We start from the raw sequence: 6,000 nt of genomic DNA, 5'->3' as shown, positions 1-6,000 counted from the left end.
GAAACATACTTGATTTCCTGATACCAATTTTAATTGGGTGCATAAGAGTTGACTGTTAGCCTCCTCGTGACCCCCAGAGTCCTGGTCGATTATCAGTCCAAAAGGGGGTTGGATGCAATGAGGTCTGATGGTAGCTAGAAGGCTGTTGGAAAGCTACGTGGGTAATTGCCCTTTTAGGATGTAACATTGCTTCTGCATCCTGGATTGACGTGAATCTCTTGGGCTCCTTGAAAAATGACATCTTTCCCTGGACTTACATACCGTGGGTCATGCCAGACGTTCCTGGGGTGATTGACAACCACCCATCAGCTCAGTGATCCAGCTCTGTACGTGTGTATGTGCTTACATGGTTCTGGACTTGGCCGTACTCAGCCCAGTACAGGGAACCCTTTAAGCAGATAAAGGAAATTGCTAGCGACCTACTTCTGTGACTCTGGATCTAAGCCATATTAAGAAAAGAACAGGATATTTATCATCTCTACCACCTGTGTCTTGCAGAGGCCGCGAAACGAGAAGAATCTTGCAATGCATGTGCCAAACACATGAATTTCCCTTTCGATTCTCTATAGAGTTGATTTCTAAAGATGCAATAAAGAGAGCAGAGTGATGAATCAGTGCCTGGCAGATCCGTAAGTCTTATCATGGAGGAATGACGGGGAGCCTGCCGGTTAATGCAGGAATTCCCCCTTCAAATGATTGCTTTAACTCAGATTTACAAACATCTTAAAAATACAGAGGAGGAGGTCCCAAATCACTACCTTTCAAAGTTAAACACCAGAAAACTAACTCATCGTCACATTTTCTTTCCTAGAAAAGACCTCCTTTTTGCCATGTATTAATTAAGCACTTACTTGAGTCATGATGTCTTTGCTCTCAGCATGTCGTGATTTTGGCACTTCCTAATTGCTGCTCACCCACTACATTGAAATTTCACCTTTTTTTTTTTAACTTCAGTCAGCCAGATGACTGATCTTTTCTACAAATATATACAAGCATTAAAACTATGAGTCGATAGTTTAATGGGAATTCTCACACCCCATACTAGAGTTTCCCTAAGGAACCCCACATTTTATTTCCAGATTGTGCTGTTTGCTTAGTGCAAATAGATGAGTGAAAAGGTCCTGTGACCACTTCCCTGCCCACAAATTACATTTCGTCCATAGCTGGCTCCTCTATTTTGTTGTTTTGTTGCTATGTTGCACTCACCCTAAAGGAAAGATTTTAGTGTGAAAGGGAAGTCTGTGTCTGGGCTTTGAAAACGTTTGTGGAAGAAGAAGGTAAGTAGGTGTGTTCATTGCAGCATAAGCTTCATAGGGTGTCAATGACCAGGCATCAGCCCTTTAGAGATATGAATCTCCCCACTTACTCATGTTCCATCAACCCCTTTGAGGTTTTCAGTGCCCTCCTTGCCCACACAATTTAAAGACAATTAAATGGCAGGATGTCTGGGATACTTCCATCCATCAGGTGAGGTTGGACACAGAGTCGTATTTAGGGGGCATTGGAACAGGTGGAGATAGATGTGAACTGAAACCAAGAGTCAGATGCTGAACTGACTTGAGCCACCAGGCATCCTTAGAAAAGACAGCATCTCGATATTGAAGTAATTGAAAGTCACAGGTTGGAAGAAATGATTGTAGGCTGTTGGTTTCCAGAGGGCAGGTCCAGATCTCAGAGGCATAACTTAGTAAGAGGCAGAGATAATAATAGACATGAAAATATGCTAGGTGTAAGAATTCTAAATATGTTACTGTCTCATTATGACATATATTGAGTTTTCCAAAAATATAAGTGTTTCCTCGTGATAGTAATTTCATTGCCTTTCTTGTTGTCTGCCCCTTAAGATATGTTCAGTGAGTATGGTTACTGTTATTCTTGATGTTGTTATTGTTACTTTACTATTAATTCAGGGTTTTCCTAGATATTAATAAAGTCTTGGCAGGCACAGATCATATGTCACTTGCTGACTTTATTATTGTCAGTGCCATTGTCATTCCTGACGTGGTTGACACTCCCATTAATACCTGTTCATTAGTAAACAAAAGCAACACAGTGAAAGCAACATACTCTTTTTGGGTCTGATGGTTGAATAAATATAAAAAGACACTGGAAACCATGCAGAGAAAGCAGGATATAATTATATTAGGAACCCCTATGAAACAGTCACTAATATTGAGCAATACATTTAGTCCCAACAGTGTTTTTTGTAAATCGAAGGAGGCCCGTTGGCGGATTTCACTGTGTATTGAAAAATGGAGACGTTCACAACGATGTCAGCTAGGTGTTGGACACCGTGAAACACCCAAATGACTTTTAGAAGAACAGTGTTGGAGCTAAAGATGTGTCATTTTAATCTAACAGGAAATGCATCTTGTTTCCTTTAATAAAAATGTGTGTGACCTAAGAAGATTTCCTTACATAACTAGATACCGAAGAGCCATGATTATTTGTTAGACAAGTATTTGGGTATGGGTGAATTAGTTTATAGTCTCCAGTGGACATGAGTCTGCTAGTTCATATGTTAATCAAGGTATGAGTAAGAACGTCTACAGACTTCATGGGGCATGAATGAGCTAGTTGACAGGCTCCATTGTGTATGGGTCAGCTAGTCTGTAGAATTTAGTGGCTATCAGTAGCTAGTCTACAGATTCCATTGGGTATGAATAAACTAGTCTATAGGCTTTACTAGGTTTAAGTGAACTAGTCTGTACATTCCGCTGGATATGGATAAGCTAGTCTACAGAGTCAATGAGTATTGATTGGTAAACTATTCTATGGACTTCACTAGGTATGAGTAAACTAGTCTATAGACTACAATGGGTATGGAAAAGCTAATCTGTAGACTTCCCTGGATATGGATAAGCTACTCTACAGAGTCAATGAGTATTGATTGGTAAACTATTCTATGGACTTCACTAGGTATGAGTAAACTAGTCTACAGACTACACGGGATATGGGAAAGCTAATCCGTAGTCTTACCTGGATATGGATAAGCTAGTCTACAGAGTCAATGAGTATTGGTAAACTCTTCTATGGACTTCACTAGGTATGAATAAACTAGTCTATTGACTACATTGGGTATGGGAAAGCTAATGTCTAGACTTCCTTGGGTGTGGATAAGGTGGTCTACAGACTCCACTGGATATGCATAAGGTAGTTTGTAGACTTTGCTGTGTATTAATAAGCTGGTCTGTAGGCTTAACTGAATCGTCGGCAAGGTGGTCTGCGTTGTGCATTGAGAATGGATAAGCTAGCCTTTAGTCTTCACTCCATACAAGCAAACTAGTCTGCAGACACCATTGGATTTGGGCAAGCTATTCTACAGACTGAACTGGATTGTGGATAAGCTAATCTTTAGGTCCATTAAGAATGGGTCATCTAGTCTATAGATGTCACTAGGTATGAGTCAGCTAGTCTACAGACTCCATTCTGGCTGTGGATAAGCTAGTCTAGGACTCCATTAGGTATGGATAAGCTAGTTCATAGATCTCCCTGGGTGCTATGTGTATAGTAGCCTGTGGACTTTTTTCATAGAAACAGGACCATTTATTTGGGGAGCAGATGAACCAGTGAATATGACAATGTGTGTGGGTTGTCCAGTACTCTTGGGAACAAAAACTTGGATAGAATATTAGCAGTATTTTCCACTGCGTACAGGCTTCCTGTATGTTTTCCGTGTGTTCTCACAATCACCAAGTACAAAATTAAGCAAAATAGATCAGTCTTGTAACCAGTGTTTGCTCATGGTTAAGGAGCGACTTCCTGATGTTGCTTCTGGTTGCAAGTAACAGTAGGAACAGAGAAGATGGTGATATTATTAAGTCATAATGAGAAGTCCTTTGGTTGATGGAGTCTCAGATAAATCTCTCTGAATGTGTGATGGGTTAGAGAATGGTTCTTAGAGCTCAGAATGCTTAATAATGTTGAGGGTTTAGAAATACCTAAACAGTTTGGGATAAACATTTAGAGAATTCTACATAGACATACTGCTAATTCAAAGGTTTTAATAGACGACAAGGGGAAATTTAAATACTCAGCTACTTCTTTTACATAGGTATTCTATGTTACTTAGTTCTTTAACTATCTGTAATAATTTGACTAATGCATTTCTAATACTGATAATTATAATTATAACTAGATAGCAAGTAACGAATTAGACGTTTAAAAGTCACATATTCTAAAATTGTAATTGTGTGAGTCATAACAAAAAATTATAATAGGTTACAATTAGTCCTTCACAATAACATGTCAGTGATTCATTAGTTCACAGAAGTTTTTTGGTAATTTTTGCTTCTCTGTGGCTAATTGTTTTCTCTGACAAACTGACGGAAAGAATATTAGGTAGAATAAACGCAAAGCAACTGTTTTTCGATCATTGTCAGGGTCTAAGGAAACGTCAGGAAAATCTGAGTGTTTATTTTCTTTTTTCACAAATGATTCCTAGTAATGAAGTGTGTTCCTTGGCTAAGCCTTGTTGAAACGACAAGTTATTTACACCTGTTTTGCTTTATTTTATTTTTTTAAAAGATTTTATTTATTTGACAGACAGAGATCACAAGTAGGCAGAGAGGCAGGCAGAGAGAGAGAGAGAGAGAGGAGGAAACTGGCTCCCTGCCTAGCAGAGAGTCCAATGCAGGACTCGACCCCAGGACCCTGAGATCATGACCTGAGCCGAAGGCAGAGGCTTTAACCCATTGAGCCACCCAGGTGCCCCTACACCTCTGTTTTAGATGGGTGTCATCACGGCATTTTAGATCCTCCAGTTTGTACATTTGCGACTCTCTAATTGCGTAATCAACAAGGCTGCACAGTTCATAACGATACACAGGGATAATTCAGATGGAAGAATGTATAATGCTGCTGAACAAGGGATTTGTTTTACGTAACACTGCATCCTGGACTCTTTAGTAAACAGAAAGGATTATTCTATTACCTGCGCCAGAAAGATGGAAGTTGTTTAAAATACAGCATACCTTTTACATGTTGGAATTAAGCATCTCTTATGGCATTAAAATATTTCAGGGATGGAGAGAGTCCAAATCACTGGAATCATTTCACGGCTTCACTGAGCCCTGACAGATCAATTTACTATGTGAACATCATTAACATCAACGTTTCTCATGCACTTTAAGGATGCCACGGTATAACACAGGGACCAAGTCCCAATTCGGACTTGGAAAGATAGTGAAGAAAGACCATTAAGATTTAGGAGTAGTAGAAATTACAGTGGTTAGCGAAGTAGTATGAAATATTCTAGAACATTCTCCACTTAGGCTACCAGATACTAGTAGAGTGTAGAGACACTAGTAGAGACACTTATGGAGTGTCGTTGACTACAAATGTGCCGGGCAGGTTTCGGTTATGGTTCCAGAGCTCATGTGTGTGTTCTTTATCCAGTATGGATACAGAACCTACAGAGACACAGCTCATTTTTACCCCAACCACCTTTCCACCATCTTGTTTTTTTATGAAAAGCAGAAGTTGTGAACAGCCAACATGGAAATCCACTGGACATGGGTTGATCCTTCCCTTTTAGGCACTTAGTCCGAAAATAGCACTTACTTTTCTGTTTTTTCCATGTGTAACAGGGACATACTTAGGGCTATTTAGAACTTTATGTACCTTCTCAAGTACAAAGACAGAGGATATTCATTTTATGCCAATTATCGTAAATACTGCCATAAAGTTTTTTTTAAATAATCATTTTTATCTCTAATATTTTCTACTGCAAAAGAGTAGGTTTTTTAAATCATATTAACTAAATAAATAAATAAATAAATAAATCGTATTACAGGGGGTGTCTGGGGGGGGGGGCGCTCAGTCACTTAAGCGTTGCCTTGGGCTCGGATCATGATCCCAGAGTCCTGGGATCCAGCCCCATGTAAGATTTCCTGTTCAGTTGGGAGCCCGCGTCCTCTCCCCCTTCACTCCCCTCCCCTCTCCCCTGCTCATGTCTCTGTTGTTATCTCTGTCTCTCTCAAATAAATAAAGAATACCTTT

The sequence above is a fragment of the Lutra lutra genome, chromosome X, assembly GCF_902655055.1.
Source record: "Lutra lutra chromosome X, mLutLut1.2, whole genome shotgun sequence".
Classification (NCBI taxonomy): Eukaryota; Metazoa; Chordata; class Mammalia; order Carnivora; family Mustelidae; genus Lutra; species Lutra lutra.
This window is presented reverse-complemented; position numbering follows the sequence as displayed.